Here is a 20399-nt window from a genome sequence, read left to right on the forward strand (position 1 = left end):
TGCTCTCCTATCTTGAGGATACTATGCACCACAGTAGATGCCCAAAGTGGATAGTCTGTACAACTCTTCCCCCTATAGGGCACCATGTAGAGTCTGTGCTGCTGCCCACAGTGCCATTCATTGGTGAGTTTGAGATGGAAACACTCAGTATGTTTTTTGGACATGGGACAAACCCCATGGAGACACAGTGGAACATGCAAACTCCAAACAGGCATTGGTCAGAGGTCAGGATCAAACCTTGTACCTTGTGCATGGGAGGCGATGACCTTAACCACGAAGCCATCTGGTCATCACCACTGGGGTGTATTAACATGATATTAGTAATAAGACTACCTACTGAACATACCATCTGACAACTGAGTGCTGGCCATGCCTTTTTAGTGATGTGCCATGCAGCATCACGTTTATTTAGGGAATTAATTGGGACATGGGAACAGTCTATTTCACTGAGGACATGGGGAAATCTGCTATGGCATCGAACTATTGCATGGCAGTTCTATGCTCCATGGGTGCTGCTGGGAAGTGGATATATTCATCTAACTTGGTGTAGATTGCTGACAAGGAAATTTGAGAGGATGCAACTGGCAGAAGTCTGGGACACAACTATGGTATATCAGATATGCTGCTGAAATATTCCAGATGCCAGTATATCCAGACTGAAGTTCATTTTTGTTTCTATCAGTACTGGGCTATCCTGCATACTGGTTGCATACGTGTGGGTGCATATGCCCTAAACACAGCCTGCACCAGCTCTCTATCCAATTTGTATCTATCTGTTATTTCTTTTTCAGAGAACTGGCTTGACTGCAGCCTGGCTTGGCACCTAGCTGACTGCCTTATGGGACACGTTTGCATATCACTCCCTAGTATAGCTTGCTGCACCCTAGCCTGCTATACTGCTATACTGCATTAAATGCCAGATACATTTTTTAAGTAAGGCTTGCAGATTCCACAGGATTCCCTATGAATATGTGGAATATAGTGGTGTTAAGATAAAGCACAAATGACCTCAGTTGAGTGCTTTTAAAAAGTTGTTGGCAAAATATTTTGTCACATTTCAGTAGAGATGGGCACACCAGTCATATTTTGGAACCAGGTGGACACACACCCATCATATTTTGGAACCTGGTAGACATACACAGAAGCCGTAATTATCTGACACTGGTGGACATACACGGAGATGGTAATTATCCTACACTGAATAGATAATTATTTAGTCTTGTTTTAATGGACTTTATGAAATCGTGTCCTCCACTGATGCCCTGTCTACTTCCTTTGGTGAACTGCAATGTCTGTAACTTTCTTTTGGAATCCAGCCCTTGGTCTCTATGTTTAGCTTCTTATTATGAGTAAAAAACCCTGAAATGCTTCAAACAGTTGCTGACAATGGACCAAGTGTCAATGTAATCTTTTAAACCAGATTATTGACAAAGAAATGTTATGTAATATGCAGTCAGTTATAGAGTTATAATAAAAGACATGGTGATACTTCCTATCCTTAAAAAAAGACATTCAAAATCAGTATTCCAAACCATTATATAAATAATATCTACAAATGCTATTGTTGAAAAACAGATATATTTATATCACACATGCATGCACATGTGCACACACACACATACACACACAAACACATATATTTGAATATGAGTAAATTGATATAAAACATGCACTTGCGTATATAGGGTATATCTTTAAATATTTTTTACAAACGCACACACACACACACACACACACACACACACACACACACACACACACACACACACACTCAAACACTTGTATGCACATATACATATATAAAAAATATATATATGTGAGTACATGTGCAAGGCATATTCACTGAGTGGCATCAGCCTAGTTTATAAGAAAAATCAAAATAAGATACATTATGATGCTGTGATTAGACTGCGGATTTTGCAAAGAACCGACTGTAAAAAGGCAATGTGTTTGTAATATACTCATAGTAATCCCCACCAGGACTCTCTGTAAGACTTTTACTACAGTGAAAAAAGAGATAACAGCACAGTAGGTGTTCAGCTATTCAAAAATCCATTAGGAGTGATTTATATAAATGCTTAACTTTATCAGTTTCTCAACCAGTTGGAGATTCACAAGACTGCAAAGACAAATTAAAAATTCTTGGAAATAAATGCCAAATAAAAGGTGAAGCTTAGCATGAAAAATCTCAGATGGCAAATTTTATGACCAAAGGCATCTTTAATACTTACTTTTACTCCAAAACCTGATGCAGCTGAATTCCCTTAAATGTAAATACTGGTATATTTTACCAGTAAACTGATGGCACAAATAAAGCTTCAATTGCCTGTGGCAGCTCTTTCCCCTGATGATAAATTTAGTTCATTAAAGTTGTTACCAACTTACTTCTCCTCAGGATAATAAGTAACCTGCAACAAGTGGTTATACCTCAAAAATGCTGAGTGCGTTACATGGGAAAAAGCTACCTAATTTTCTTTAATAGCTATATTTTAAGGGCAGCAGTGCTCTGCTGAAACAATGTAAAACAATTTGGACATCTTGCCTTCTGCTCGCATTTCACTCCATGTCCCATTTCTTTGTCTCCTCCTATTATTTAGACTGTGAAGTTAAATATATTGAGGAATATTCTTAGTAACTTTTTTATTTAGATTGTTATTAAGCATCAGTCAATGGAACATATATTTTATAAAGCATTTTACAATGACCCCCATTAATACTCCAAAATGTGCATGATGATTGGCCAGCATGCCCATTGTAAATCCCAGAATATACCAATGGAAAAAGGTCCGGTCGCTCAGACTTTTTTCCATTGGTATAAAGTGTCCAAAACCTTTTTTTAATAAATAAAAAAAAAAGAAAAAAAAAAACGGAGCAATGGAGACTTTCTTTTCTCCATTGCTTCTGTTTCAAAGCATTGATGTACTTGGTATGCGTAGGAACGCAAGTCCCATATGCATGTGCAGTACATCAACACAAGGAAGCAGTATACCACCACAGGCAAAAGAACAGAAATGCGCTGTTAAACAAAGACATCATTTAAGAAAAGTATTTTTTTTCTTAAATAATCTCATTGTATAATAGCAATAACTGACTCCATGGTTGTGGTATATTGAAATTTACCCATGGTTGGCTTTATTTAATCACTCGGGCTTCACCCTCATGATTAAACCACATCAACAGTGGGTAAATCTTCAATATACCACACCACATCGTCGTTTATTGCTTAAATAGTCAATGGAAAGGGTGTATTTTGTGTAGAATATATCCACTAGTACTTGACCATGTAGTCCAACAATGGGCACAAGTTAATAAATATGATACAATAAATGGTTATTAGTGTTCAAAAGTCTGCACACTGACTGGACACTCAATCAGTCCCCCCAGATTCACGAATCCTCCGTGTAAGACTTAATAAGTCTTACTCAGAGGCTGCAGTTGAACGGTATGATATCAGCATGCCATGAATATGCATGAGGGCATGCTGACCCAACCGTAAGTCCTACACGGACTGTGTAAGAAAGCAGGGGGCGTGTCCAACTGCCGAGCAGTCTAAATGTCCACGCCCCTGCAAGTGTTTAAAAAAAAAGGAAATAAGAGCGAGTCCGCTCAAATGTCCCTGCACCCAACACCTCACTGCCTGATATTGTAACCCCCCCCCCATCACACATCTATAACGCATAACCATAAAATTTTTTTAAATAACCAAAATAGCTGCCCGTATTTGCGCGTGTGTGCGCGGGTGTGCCCATTGCTTAACTACAGTTAGCAATTCTCACATGGAAGAGCATAAGAAAGAATGTTTATGCAAATCACAGCAAATAGCAATGGCATAATGGTAGAGCGTTTGCAGAAACAAGAGGTATTCACGGTTCGAGTCACACCACTCCCTTTCGTATTTATTTTTTAAATCAGTATATGGAATAATACCCAACATATATGTTTAAACACAACTAAAAAGCAGTGAAATGGCCAATGTATCAGTGAATAAAATAAATATTTTAAAGGATCCCAATATAAAATTGCCCGCAGTTAAGCAGCGCTACACCCAGCTTAATATAGTTGCCCATAGCTAACTCGCGCTTTATCCAGCGCAATGTAGTTGCCCATAGCTAAATCGCGCTTTACCCAGCGCAAAATAGTTGCCCAAAGCTAAATAGTGCTTTACCTAGCACAATCGGTTTGCGCAGAGGTGGGCGCCGTGCCAACCAGCGCACCGTCGGGCAACGTGGAGCAACGTAGAGCAAAGTTGCTTAAACACAGCCATGCCCCCTAACTTGTCTAGACAGTTGTAAAATAAAATACAATGATAAGGTTTGAAACCAGGACACTGTGCACCATAATCAAAGTACTGAACCACTAAGCCATGACAGCGTAGGATAAACATCCACTGTTAACATATATGTAGTAATAAATGTTTGCTTAACCATTGCTAAGCATGTCTGCAGTCAGCCGAGAATATTCAAAAATGGCCAGTCACAGAAAAATGCGGGAAATGTGGCATATTTAAGCCGCATAGGCGGGAATACTCGCCATAACTGACTGTAGCTCACATCTGCAGTTAGAATGTCTGGTGCTGGAGAGGGTACATGCTTTCGAGCGCATCGCTGGGGCATCGAGGAGTCAAGATATATGGTTTGGCTCCTAGTCCATCGGCATGAGACTCGACTCCTGCAGGGCCAGTTCCAAGGAATGGAGTATAAGGGGGTGGCTTGGAACCGGTTGGCTCATGAACTCACCAGTGCTACAGGTGTCCCTCGGACTGGTGAACAGGTCTGTCATCACCATGCAGACCTGAAGAGGCGGAAGCAGGACATTCTGAACCAGTGGATCCAGGAGGCCCATCAAATGCGGGATGCCCCACTACTAAGTAGGTAGCCATGGAATGCAGTATGTAAGATAAGCTAATATAGTCTAAATAATGGATAGGTATGTCTCAATATCCCTTTATTTACTCCACAGCTGCAGGTGCTCATGCTTTGAATCAGTAAGCCTATGCAGATAGGCTGCTAAGGCTGTGCCACCAGGCAGGTTAGTAAATATATGTGCCCCCCAATCCTATGTAGGACTGTAATAACAGTCAGGTATGCCCCCCACCAATCCTAGGTAGATGTGTAGTAACAGTCGGGTGTGCCCCCCAATACTATGTAGAAATGTAGCAACAGTCAGGTGTGTCCCCCCCCCCCCAAAATCCTATGTAGAAATGTAGTATCAGTCAGATGTGCCACCCCCTATCCTATGTAGAACTGTTAACAGTCAGGTGTGCCCCCCAATCCTATGTAGAACTGTAGTAACAGTCAGGTGTGCCCCCCTTCCCCAATGCTATGTAGACATGTAGTAACAGTCAGGTGTGTGTCCCCCAATCCTATGTAGAAATGTAGTAACATGTATGTGTAGGTATAATAACAGTGGAGCACAGATTACCTGAGCTGGCCAAGGTAGCAGGATAGATTGGAGCATGTGTACAATATGCAGGGTTGTGTGTGTTAGGTTGTTGTGTGTTGTATATTGTGTGACAGTGGTCAGTATGTATGCATGGTGAGGTTTGTCCTGGTGGCCATTGCCCAGTACTGCCGATGACAGGGCCAAGTTCTCACAACTGCAGTGCCAAACACAATGCTCCCCAGAAAAACACATTCCAGCAATAAGCCATAGTAAATGTTTGGAATTAATATGAGCCACCATCTGAAAGATGGACATAGCATGAATGTTGACCAGATATACAAGCAGTACACAGGGGGAAGTACCCCAGACAGACAGTGTATAATATGTAACTGTCAAATGGACACACCCTTTGAATTGTACATACAGGTTTGCAGCACATTATTCGGGCTTGTATTAGGAAATACTGATGTCATCTGGGCAAACACTGGCAGACCACAAAGGTCATAGGAATGAAGTATTAAGAAGCAGCTGATGTCCCTGCACAAGCCAGCATAGGTGGAATACCCCATGCATATCTGTGAATCAGATTCAAGAAGTGTCCATAGCACACATGCACCCAGCTCATCCCACCAACATCCACAGGTACCTCTCCGGTCTTATCCCTGCTGTTGGGACTGAGTACAATATGACCCCCACCTGTGTATGGCAATAGCAAAAGAATGCAGCATGCAGAGCAGGAGTCCCATACAGGTGTGCCCCTAGCTATAAGAGCACTCTGCCAGCATCCACACCACTGGATCAATACTGACAGAAAGTATTGGCATGAACACCTTGCACACCTACCCTGTCACCCCAGGGGAATATAGTGTATTGCAGTCTGGGACTGTAGGAGAGACAGAACTCAATGGCCTGCTACAGCTGGCCTGCATCACTACCAAATGGCCTACAGTCCTCTGCCAAAGGACTGTGTCTCACCCGTACTGCCAATGTATGTTATGTCATGGACTCCCAAATAACAACATAACATGGTCCACAGAACCCAAATGCAAAACCATGTGGACAAATCACAGTAACATGTCCACCATGTCCTACTGCATGAACAGTGGACTAACACCAAATTACTGTTGGGATGAGGTGATAACTATAGGGAACATATCAGATAATATTTGCATAATGTATGGAAGAGGATAGAATAATAGAGAGGGCAGGTGGGAGCATGGGCAGCATGAAGTGTGTGAAGTCTGAAACTCAGCCGTATGCACATACTATCCTTGGTTGCAAACACAAGAATGGGTGGCTACAACCCTGCTCATGAACCACAATGTGAAGGGATAATGTCCAGAATTATGACACCTGCCTCTGGGTAACCTGTGTGAATCTGTACAGCTGTGAGGTATGGCCACAGCAGGATATGGCCATACTGTCACGTCGATGGATGTACAAGCATGTGATCCTCTGCCACCACTGTACCAATGTGCTGAACCATTTACACAGGCCCAGCAGCAAATGTCTGCAGCTTCTCCTCCAAAATGGCATGATTGTGCAAGAATATGTAGGCTGCTGACCACGATACTGAACAAAGCTGCATTCACCCTGTGTTCCCCATGACATCACTGCAAGCAAATATGTATACCTGACAGTATTTCATGACACAAAACATCACAGTGTATAACAGTACATATGTCTGAATATCTCTGCTAACACCAGGACCATGTAGCAGAAGCAGCACAGACACAATTGCCTACAGTAACCCACTATCCTTTGCCTATTTTGACCCCATATTGTCAACCAATCTACAGATATCCTGCAGAAACAATTTGCTAGCTGTAGGTACAAAAGCCTGCAATGGAGTACAATCTACCTGGAATGGATTCACACATTCAGTACAGAAGGTCATACTGGGCATGCTCCCACACTTAGATAAATGAAGGCCATGTAAGACAACAAAATACTGAAAGGTCATACTGGGCATGCTCACACACTTACAGAAATGAAGCCCATATCTGGCAACAACAGTGGACCATACATATATGACAGTCACAGATGTTAATGCATACGCTCCTCAGTACACACCAGTCATGCTTTGCACACACATTGGATTGGAATACACACATATATCCAAGGACAACACCCTATAATAGGCCAAAAATCCACATACATAGATGTGTGGAAGAGAGTGACAGTGACAAAGAGCCTACCATCATGAGGCCTGTCCCACCCAGCAAACATCCAATTGGCTAAAACCACATGATGTGCAAATGTCAATCACCGTAGACAATTGCCTCTGGTATTCCTCAGCACTATAGTGTCTGTGGTGCTTGTGCTAACTGTGTAACATGACTGTACAAGTCAGTAGTCATCGAGCAGTTGTATACACGGACCTGTGGAATATAAACCTGTGTGTGCCCGAGTGTTGTGTGTCTGTCTCTAGACGAATGGGTTATGGCCCATGCACACAAACTGCATTCCCCATTGCCCTACTATTACAAGCTTGCTGATGTCTTCACCTTGAAATACACCTTTGGGGAAGTAGTAGTCCAATAATCACCATGGCATGATCTATAAATGCATAATGCTTTCGTGTGATGTACTAGTTAGGTAGGAGTTCTAATCCCATATGTGGCAACTCTCTGTGTGTGTGTGTGTGTGTGTGTGTGTGTGTGTGTGTGTGTGTGTGTGTGTGTGTGTGTGTGTGTGTGTGTGTGTGTGTGTGTGTGTTTGTTTGTGTAGGGAGCAATGCTTTTGAGGCCATTCCCAGTCACTACAGCCTCCATTGCCCTTCTTTGCCAAGCCTACTGATGTCATTCACTTTGAAATATACCATTGGCTAAAGAGCAGCCCAGTAATCTCTGTGGCGTGTCCTATAACTGCGTAATGCTGTAGTATGACATACTAGTTAGGTAGGAGTTCTAGTCCCAGACATGGCAAGTGTGTGTGTTTGTCTGTGTAGGGATCAATGCTTTTGAGGCCATTCACAGTCACCACTGCTCTTGTTTGGCAAGCCTGCTGATGTCATTCACTTGGAAATACACCTTTGGGGAAAGAGTAGCCTAGTAATCTCTGTGGTGCATCCTGCAACTGTGTAATATACTAGTTAGGTAAAAGTTCTATTCCCAGCCATGGCATGTGTGGATGTTTGTGTGTGTGTCTGTCTGTCTGTCTGTCTAGGGTGCAATGCTTTTGAGGCCATTCACAGTCACTACTGCCTCCATTGCCCTTCATTGGCAAGTCTGCTGATGTCATTCACTTTGAAATACAGCTTTGGGGAACAAGTAACCCAGTAATCTCTGTCACATGTCCTATGACTGCGTAATGCTGTAGTGTGATATACTAGTTAGGTAGGAGTTCTAATCCCAGGCATGGCAAGTGTGTATGTCTGTTTGTCTGTGTAGGGAGCAATGCTTTTGAGGCCATTCACAGTCACTATAATCTCCATTGTCCTTCTTTGTCAAGCTTGCTGATGTCATTCAGTTTGAAATACACCTTTGGGGAAAGAGTAGCCCACTAATCCATGGCGAGTGCTATAACTGCATAATACTGTAGTGTGATGTACTAGTTAGGTATGAGTTCCAATCCCAGACATGGCAACTATGAGACTTGGTGTGTGTGTGTGTGTGTGTGTGTGTGTGTGTGTGTGTGTGTGTGTGTGTGTGTGTGTGTGTGTGTGTGCGTGTGTGTGTGTGTGTGTGTGTGTGTGTGTGTGTGTGTTTGTCATTCGTATCCTGTGTGGAGGTGGCTATGAGTGTGAAACAACTGGACTCATTGTGGAGCAGGTTTTGCAAATATCTTATATGGTGGGCCTATTATATGTCACAATGTCCATCTTATAAGGATAACAGATGTCAGACAGCAAAGAGGCTGGGGTTGACAATCCATACCCTACATTTGACATCAAGGCCTGGCAAACATTTTAGGCAACCCTTGTATTACCCAGAGAACACTCTCTACCCATGTCTCATACACAAACACACTCGGCTAGGCAACAGCCACTATGTTGGTAGTTCCCTGCATATTGCCCACAGATAGTAATCATGGTATGACTGCAGCAGACTACAAAGGGCATGGCACCCTGCCCCATCACTACAATAGGCACATAATTGCATACAGTGCTCCTTCACTATGTTCCCCACTGGACACCTGCAACAATTGTAGTGCCAACAAATGTAACCCACAAAGGACATACCATGCCTTATAAACATATGCCCTGTATAGAGAGATGCCACTGACACCAGGGAATACCTGTATCATGCTGTCAATGTAGGTGCAGGGTCAACCTGGTATCCATTGGCAGTTCCCACCACATGAGGCCAGGAATGGCACATCTGATGATAATAATCTGTGTACACAACATGCCCCAGACACACCAGATACATAGCCACATGTCACAGAACATGCATGTGGGATGTGTGCACACCCCAGACACCGTCCATGTCATGGACTATAGAACACATGCATGGCAAGCATTGCACAGCACTGGCCACTCACAATAGTAAACCAGATGACTGGATGGTGAATAAAATACCCACCTGTGTGGGCCAATCCAGACACTACACCCCTGAGCCACACTGCAGACCATTTTCATGTGGCCTGATGCCAAGGTATACCCTTTACCTAGCCTTGTACAGTGATCTGTCACAGTTAACCACTACACACCTGTGAAGCAATGCACTCATGCATGTCAGTACTGGCAACCTATGTCTGTGTGTATATGGAGTATAATGATTTCTACACCATTCACACTCACTACACCTCCCATTGTTCTACTGAAGCATGCCTCCTGATGTCAGACACCTTCACATACCCTTTGCCCATATATCATCCTGATAACCCCTGTGGCGCATGTGATACCAGCGTATTACTATATTGTGGAAAACTAGCTAGTTAGGAAGTGTAATCCTGACCCTGCCAACTGTGATAATGTGCGTGAGTCCCTGAGAGAGAGTGTGGCTGTGTCAAAATTAACACCTGTTCAAGTGGACAGGCACATGTCCTACACCTACCTTATCCCTCCTTCATCACTGTTGCAGATGTCACTCACCATATACCTTTGGACAGCTCCCCAACATGTAAACTCTGTGTTGCATGCAATAGCTGCATAGACATGTGATAGCAATACATAGTCAGGCAAAAGTTTGAAATCCCATACTGGTAAGTGTGTGACACAAACATGCTTAGGTTTTACTCTCGCACCCCCTCCCTGTCTTACTTTGTCTCTGTCTCTCTCACTCCCTGGTTGATGTGGAGAGGTACACCTACCTTACTTAGGCAGCAGCTTGTGTTTTGTAAGTGATGTGCATGATCAGCTGATGGCCTCTGCATGAATTGCAGTCCCGCACTAGTTGATTGCATGTGGAACAGCTGTGGTAACATTCCCATAGCCAATTGCATGGAACTACTCTCCTGTACGTAGGAACATATGTGTGGGTGTTGGGCCTTTTCATTCACTGTGAGCAGGACCTCATGTCAGTGTTTGGCAAACAGCATCACATATGGTATTGGGATATACCTCTAGCAACATACACTGTAGAGACAGGCAAACAAACAGGAGGGGGATGTTCCAGACATGACTACAGAGTGTAAGTGTTACTCGTCTGCATTTGGAGTAATGTTGGTTTAACAGTGTTTGTGTGGATATAGCTGGTCTACATGATTTAATACCTGTCATGACAGTGTTACGTGTTTGAGGAAACTCCCACCTGTAGGGTTATCTGCAGACTGGGCAGTGTTTGAAGTCTTATGTTTCTTGTGTTAGTCACAGATCACCTATCTTAGAACTGCAGAATCATAGTCTGTGGATTGCAGTCAGTACATGGTGACAGCCATGACAGTTACTGACTTCATATCCCTCATAGGACATATGTCACAACAAACCCTGTTATAACAATAAATGTATAAGGGTATCACAGCAACTTGCCAGTATTGGCCCAGTGTTTGTGGCTCCAGCCACAAGTCTGTCAACCTTTGTACACATGTCATGCAGTAAGAGGTGCATATGCTCTGTACACCATTATTTATTGACATCATACCTGATAACAAGCCAGTCAGATATCAGACTGCTAGACATGTTATGTATAGTAAGGGTTATTTCTGAGGCCATAACCTGGGCATTCTGTGGTTGTGTGTACAGTAGTGGGGTTCATGTACTTATGGTGATAGTTGTCAGCATGTGTATTGTGAATACGTACCTTTTCCTGTGTAGAGACTGTGGTAGATGTCATTGTTCTTGGTCCTGTTCTATCTGATGTTACATGCTGCTCCAGTGTATGGTACCCTATCGGCTCACATGTTTGCAGGCAGCTCAAAAAACAGAGTCCAGGTTTATTGGCTGTAACACCAGCCTTCATCAGACAACAAACATTTAAATAAATTTGCCACCAATACTCCCTCAGATTAAATTCTAAATGTTTATAAAGTGCATTTGTGTTTTTAGATTTGCTAATGTCATAAATGTGTTCATATATACATCGCTTGAAATAGAACAGACATTTAGAAATTAACCCGACTCATAAATTTGGTTTTGTAGTTTTAGAACATATTCAAGCGAGTCCCAGGGTAGGTCCCTGGAAAACCATTTTAGAAACAAGGGTGTATTGGTGGCAAATTTATTTAAATACTGCACACCTCTCAGGTTTAAATGACTCCATTTCTATTTCAAGTATTTTTAAATTGAGGGCTTATAATAGATAGGAATGTATATGTGTATGCATATCTATATATATATATATATATATATATATATATATATATATATATATATATATATATATACATATATAATTTCTTACATTTTTTATATATGTTCATACGTTCATAGGTTCATAGGTTCATACTAGGCTATCTGCTCTAGGGCATTTATAAGCCTAGCCAAAGTGTGTTTGGCTTTCGCCACCCATTTTAAATTAATTTTGCTATGGCCTTTATCGAGGTTAGTATACTGTGCCTCTGTCTAACAGTGACACAGAAGTGATACCCGGGGTAAACCTATGATCTCCCATCCACTCATCAAGATTCCTCTTGAAGAGAGTCAATGAGGGACTTTGTCTAACCTGGACTGGGATTTTATTCCAGAGTGAAGGGAGCCTCTGGGTTATGAATCTGTCCCTCCAGCATGTCCTATTTATTTCAGTGCTGAGGTTCAAGTCTCGAGCGTAGCTCGATGGGATTTGGATTTTCTGAGGTGCAGCATGTCCATTAATTCCGGGTTGGACATGGCTTTATACATCAGGCACAGATCGCCTCTGAGCAGGCGGTATGCCACTGAGTAGAGCTGGAGTTTCTTTAACCGGGCAGCATATGGCATCTGTTTGAGCCCTTTGATCCTCTTGGTGAGGTACTTTTGGGGTCTTTCCAGTTGCTGCAGGTGTCTGGTAAGGTACATCCCAAAAGGGGCATTGTACTCAATTATGTTTCTTCCTACTTTATTTTGCTTTTGCGTCATCTTAAAAGTAATCAGTTGTATTTATTACTGCTTGGTGTATCTCATTCTAAGCCTTTTAGTTTAAGCACTTGGGCTTCAGACCAGTTGTTTTACATTAAGAAGGTTTGTGGTCTGCACTGTGGTGGCAGAACAGGTAGCTTACATCCTTCTAAGTTGGGAACTGCTGATTGAGGGCTCAGTGTCTGTTATTCTAAAAGTGTATTAATTCTGGTTTAAGCACTTGGGCTTCAGGCCAGTTATTTTACATTAGAAGGGTTCGTGGTCTGCACTCTTGTGGGAGGAGAGGCTGGACTCTGCCCTTCTGAGCTGGGAATTTCTGGTTAAAGGCTTATAGTGCCTGCATATTTGAACTGCTTCTTACTGAAATTGGTACACCTTGTTTGCTGTAGCATAGACTAGATCCAGGCCTGCTGAATCTAGCTTTGTTTGTATAACTTGAGCACTAATCCAGGCATTCTTTAAAGTATTCAATTGTATTTATTACTGCTTGGTAGTAACTTGATTAAAGTGTAGCTATCATTCTAAGTCTTTTGGATTAAGCACTTGGGCTTCAGACCAGTTGTTTTACATTAGGAAGGTTTGTGGCCTGCACTGTGGTGGCAGGACACGTAGCTACATCCTTCTAAGTTGGGAACTGCTGATTGAGGGCTCAGTGTCTGTTATTCTAAAAGTGTATTAGTTCTGGTTTAAGCACTTGGGCTTCAGGCCAGTTATTTTACATTAAGAAGGTTCGTGGTCTGCACTCTTGTGGGAGGAGAGGCTGGACTCTGCCCTTCTGAGCTGGGAATTTCTGGTTAAAGGCTTATAGTGCCTGCATATTTGAACTGCTTCTTACTGAAATTGGTACACCTTGTTTGCTGTAGCATAGACTAGATCCAGGCCTGCTGAATCTAGCTTTGTTTGTATGCTTGTTGTTAGTTTGCTTGTTATTTCCCTGAAATGCTAATTCCACCTAAAACGTGGCTTTTCAAAGCTTCTGTGGATCCCTAGTGATATCTGCATTGCTTACTGTACTTATTTCCTTGTTTCACTTGAAAGAAAGTTACTGTTTGTCGTTTTTGCATTTAAGTTATCTGTATAGATTTTAAACTGGTTAATTGTTAATTAATTAATTAGTCACTGGATTGATATATAAAAAGGAGTGGTTCCTTTTGTCTTGTTGTCTGATGAAGGCTGGTGTTACAGCCGAAAGCGCTTACCTGGATTTCAGTAAACCTGGACTCTGTTTTTTGAGCTGCTGGTATTTGTTTATTAGTTTGTTCGTATTTTATTATTCACATGTTTGTAGGGCCAAACGCACACGTGTCCTATACCACAGGCAGGCATTGGACCACACTGTGTCATGACCCAGTATATGTAGGGTTAGTGTGTGAGTGGCACATATGAGGATGGTGTTGATCAGACAGTCCATATAGTGTAATATTAAGCTTGCGTACCATATGTGGCTGTGGCTGTGTTCACATTGGTTGTGGGTATGCACTTTCATACAGGTGTCTGTTACTCTGTGCTGTGACATGCCTGTAGAGCCTGCTATATTTGCAGGTACATGTGTATTTCCCATATGAAATGTAGGCCAGTGTTTTGGCAGTCTGCCTGTAGTTTGCACAGTGCTTTGTTACATGCCTAGCAGCTAGTGTAATTACCCAGTGTGATGTTATGTCCAGATATTTGCAAGACATACTGCTGCCAGGCCACCATAACTGTTGAGTATATATACCTGCAATACATAGATGACATCCCCTTGCACTAAGAGGTTGAGACTACTGGTGCTGAGGTAGGACTCCACTCCATGTTCTGGACATATGGTAAACATATATGTATTTATATATATTTATATATATATATATATACACATATATATACATATATATATATATATATATATATATATATATATATATAGACATATACATATCTACATACATATATGGATATATATGTACACATATATATATACATGTACAAACACACACACACACACACACATATATATATATATATATATATATATATATATATATATAGATAGATATATATATATATATATATATATATATATATATATATATATATATATATATATATATATATATATATATATGTTCATATAGGTATCTACATATATATCAACATAAATAGATATATCTGTATAGATATATATACACATATAGTTATAGATACCTACATATATATGGACATAAAATATATATATCTGTACATATATGATGCACATACAAATATATATATATATATATATATATATATGTATATATCTATATATATATATATATATATATATATATATATATATATGTATATATATATATATATATATATATATATATATATATATATATATATATATATATATATATAATTATTTATTTATTTTACATTTGTTAACCAGGTTAGTCTAGCTGAGCAATTAGCCCATTTTCAGTGGAGACCCGAGGAGAAAAGCTACGCAGTCAGTATTAACATTTTACATACAATTGCTAAGACATTTTCATTTGAAAAAAATTAACAAGATAACTATTACAGTAAATCATAACAGTTAAACAATTTAGTACAGTGTCCAACATTGTACAGTAAAGGACATTTCTAATCAATCATCCAATTGAACAATTGTACAGTAAAAGACATAAGTCATACAGAGAGCAGTTTTGAATAATAACAGAGGTCAAACTGAACAAAAAAAGTGTGATTCTGAGTGATGAAAGGAAGTATAGTATTCATAATTTCTAAACCTTTTATTTACAGTGTAGTTACAGAAGGGGTAGACAAGGGATGAAGTGGATTAGGTGTAGAGATGGAGGGGTAAATGATTATTTAGCTAGGCAGTAAGGGAGGAAAGGAAACAAAGACTATGGTAAGGTAGTTTCAGGGAGGATGACTACAGTGGCAGGACTATTTGTTTGTTAGGTATCTTTGAGTGGCTATTTTGAAATGCTTGGTTTGATCGAGTGACCTAATTTCTATGGGTAGTTGGTTCCAAGTTGTAACAGGGTTATAGTTTAAAAGTAGACACCCTATTTTGGTTTTGGGTTTATAGATCTGTAGGAAGTCCTGGTCTGAGCTATGTAGTGTCCTAGTTGGAGAATATTTAGATATAATGGATAGAAGGCTAGGGTAGAAAGATGGTAGATAGAGGATGGAGTGGATAATTTGCAGTTGATGTAGTAGCAGCATATGAGGGAATTCAAGCCAGTCCAGTTGTTTAAGAGATAGGCAATGGTGTGATTTGTAAGTCTGGCTTGCCACAAATCTAGCAAACTTGTTATATGTAGTTTCAAGTTTAGGTAAGAGTGTGGAGTTAAGATTTGTGAATAATTGACAGCTATAAAGAAGAGTGGGAAGTAGAAATACATGGGAGAGAGTTATTCTGGCTGTATTGGTTAGATGTCTTTTGTTACAGTATAGGAGACCAGGTTTCTGGTGAGTCTTTTTGATAGAGGAAGTGACTTGGAGATCAAATTTAAGATAATTGTCAATTATGACTCCTAGCAGTTTAGTGCTAGGTTCAGCAGTAATGATAGTGTTATTGCTTGATAGGATGGAAAATGTAGTTTTGAGATTGTTGAGTTTTTTTGGGGAGGAAGAGTATAAGCTTAGTTTTCTTGGGGTTGAGAATTAATTTATTATCATTAAACCATGTCTCGATAGAGATGAATGTTGCTTGGGTAGTAGAGTGGAGGTCAGATGGATTGTCAGCAATGGTGATGACTGTAGAATCATCTGCATATTGTACAAGTGTAGAATTGGGACAGGAAATGTAAAGTAGGTTGGTGAAAATATTGAATAGGAGTGGCCCAAGTATGGATCCATGGGGGACACCCTTTGGGATGATTAGTGGCCATTTGACAGCTTGCTGGTGGTTAGATAGCTAGAAACCAGACTATGACAGGAGGAGAAAAAGTTAAGTGAGAGAGTTTTTCTAGAAGTAGGGGATGGGAGACAATGTTGAAGGTTTTGGAGAGGTCGAGGAACAGACATGAAACTAGTTTGTTGTCATCACGGGCCAGTGATACCATATTGGTAATGGATATTAGTGCAGTAGTAGTACTGTGTTTAGGGCAAAATCTGTGTTGTGTGTGTGTTAGAAAGTTCTGTTGGAGAAGATACTGCATTATCTGTTTGTGGATACATTTCTCAATTATTTTGGAGAGGGGTGATAAGATCTATAAATGGCCATATATGTGATGCATTATACAGATGTGTATAAATACATATTTATGAATATATATGTGCATGTACATGTAGACGTATATCTACATATGTATATCTATATATCCATATCTTTGTCATGTGTAAACATTACTGTTGTGTATACCTTCCCAGATGTATCACACTGTATGTATCTGATATGTGTATATTTAGATATAACAAGACATGTGATGCAACAGTAATATCACTAACAAGTACTACACAATTGCAAAGTCACAGCAATTGTTCAATACTATTCAATACTATTCAATATGTGTACTGACAGATATATTGGAAAAACAACAACTGTCATCACAGCTGTCATGGTGTAGTGGTTAACTGTTCTGACTATAGTATACAGGGTCCTGAGTTCAAGATCTGCAAGGGCTTTTTATTTTGTTGCTGTGTAGAACAAGGGTTGTTGGATACAGAGTGGTTAAGGCAGTTTTAAGCAGCTTTAAGCAAATTTGCATGGGTTTGCATGAAGCTAAGTGGTGCTAAGGTGTTGTTAAATGTACTGGCACTTACACCATGTAGGCTTCGCTTACCAGTGTGCAAATGTGCTTAGGGGGCGGCAAAAGCTAACACATTCTGGCTAGGCTTATAAATGCCTTTGGGCAGATAGCCTAGTACCCACCTAGGAACCCATGTAATATTTCAGCAATGCTGACACCTGCTAAGCATGGTTCAGCCCTGGCAACCAGTGCTCACATCCCAGCCTGATAACACAACAGTGTAATGACATCTGTAATAAGTGTATGTAACGTCATGTACATAACATGCATCTATGTGCTGTCATTACAGTAGCAAGAGATGTGAGTCTCCTGTCTAGGACACTTGAGTATATATGGCTTGTACAACACTTTTATCTGTGTGAATGTGTTGCATACAAGGGTAGTATCCAAGACTATATACAGCCACACTGGCATGTAGTGTATCATTACATTACTACTGTTGACACTGATTTCCAAAGCAAGAGTAGCTTGTTAATTGTAGTACTGGCAATAAGCACCCCTGCATGCATAAATGGAGTCTGAGTCCCCACTGTCATGTTCCTAGTGTGTGAGCTTTGTCACAGTATATATCTCCTACTGGATAATGATCTAACATGTGAAAATTAACTGTAGACTACTGTCTGTAAAGCACATGTCAGTGAGGGCTGCCAACATTTAGTAATGGCATACATATTGGTGTCAGACATCTATCTGTCGACACATTCATCCTACTGCATAGGTAGTTGGCAAGCTGATGTCTGTCAGTCCCTATACAGATGTGCAGATGTCAGGTATCCAGCTTGGATACATACTGCCAACCTATGCTTGACTGACACTGACATGTCTGCTCATCTGTGTTATAACTGGCACAGATAGGACACAACACCCTTTATGCATCACATGCCACGGGTACCTCCACTACACTACCACAGTCAACAGAACATGCTTGGGTACAGGTCTCCAACACAGACAATAACCATGTTTTGTAATGCATGTTGTATATATGTTAACTGGATCACCTCACCGGCCATTTGCAGGAGGCACCCAGAGGATTGGCCGATGCATGTCACTCTCACCCTGAGGGGCACCACAGTGGTGTCTGTAGATAGATTGCCTGTTGGCACATGGCAGATGGCATGATACCACTGTACACACATCCCCTACACTTCCCATATCTCCATGGACAATAGCCAGGTACACACCCATGGCCACCTGCAGCGATGCACCCCAGTACTGACAAATGTGTACATGTGCATTACTGAGGATATCAGTGTCTCTGTGTTAGTACACCTGTAGTTGAGAATACCATGAGGCCCTTCACACCCACCGCAACACCCATTGCCATTGTTAGATGTGGCTGCTGCTGTACCGGCCATTACATGTACCCTGTTACGCTCCTCTCCCTAAAGGCTAACTGAGTATTGCAGTACCAGCACAACACTGTTGTACAAATGGGTTGATAGGCATGGGATACCCACTGAGTTCTGGCAAGTGTGTGTATGTGTGCATGTGTATATCTGTAGGGTATAGCATTCTGAGGCCACATACTCCTATTACAATATGCATTGCCACACAGTATTATGGATAGTGATGTTGCTGCCCATAGGAGAGGCATAACAATGCATCACCCTTCTATGTCTGTGGCATGCGCATTAGATGCATATCCCTGTAGTATCACTCTTGGGATGGACAATGTGTTGTATCGCAGCCCTGGTCAATGTTTGATGGTGGGTATGTCAGAGTGTCATCGTGGGTTCCAGTGTTTACAATATCCACAGTGGGGTGTGGGTGCTGTGTACACTGTCATTACACCATGGTACTCCTGGTACATATCCCATGTACCACTGTATGGTGACCACTGTCACCATCAACCATACAGGTAACTGATAACACAATCCATCCCAGTTATGCATGTGCTGTGTGCAGCCTACCTGTAACACATTGGACACACTGACAAGTTAGTTAGCACTGATAGGCCCAGGTCTCTCGGATGTGTGTCTGCCTGTTATTTGTCTGTTAATGCATATATGATGGTATTTCACACTATGTATTGTTCATATACAACCATTACATCCTCCATTACCATACTGTACATGCCTGGGGATGTTCTGCATGTAACATGTAACCTGGAACACACCTCAACCTAAATGCTGTGTGGTGTGTGCAATTAAAGCCACACACATCAGTAGCACTACATACCTAAGTAGGGGTCTAGTCCCAGTGTTGCCAAGTAAGAGTGTGCATGTATGTGGGGGTCTACTTCAGGTTGCTGAATATACATGTCCCAGGGGGTCACCTGTCCATGTGGCATAGGCAGTAACTGTTATACTGACCTGTGACATGTGTCCAACTGTACCCAGGATATGGCACAGCCATGGTGTCACCACAGTGCCATACCCCTTGTGAGGTATGACAGCAGACCATCCTCCTGCTGACACATGAACACCTATAACACAAATGGATAACATTATGGAGACCACAATCACTCAGTATTTCTAACAGCTATAATGCATCATGACTGGGCAGCTACACTACCTAACATGTAAGCATTAAACATTACTGCTGACAACATGTTACACAGCAGTAGATTGATACACTGTAGTACAGTCACCATGTGCATCAGAACCATATTAGCCTGTCCCTGCATCAGTGTTATGGATGACAGGGATGTGACACAGGTATCATCATATGCACAAGGTATGTTGTTGGTTTGCCAGAGACCTAGGTTGGGCCATACATCTGACACCATGTGTGTGGGTGAGGGATGTAATTTGCTTATTTGGGTGTGGTGATGTGGTGTGTGTAGGTATGTGGTTGTCCTAGGTGTGTTTGTATAGTGTGTGGGTATGTATGCACACAGTCCTGCCATGTGGCTGCCCTTT

This window comes from Protopterus annectens, chromosome 1.part1 (assembly GCF_019279795.1).
Source record: "Protopterus annectens isolate FY-2018-M chromosome 1.part1, PAN1.0, whole genome shotgun sequence".
Lineage (NCBI taxonomy): Eukaryota > Metazoa > Chordata > Ceratodontiformes > Protopteridae > Protopterus > Protopterus annectens.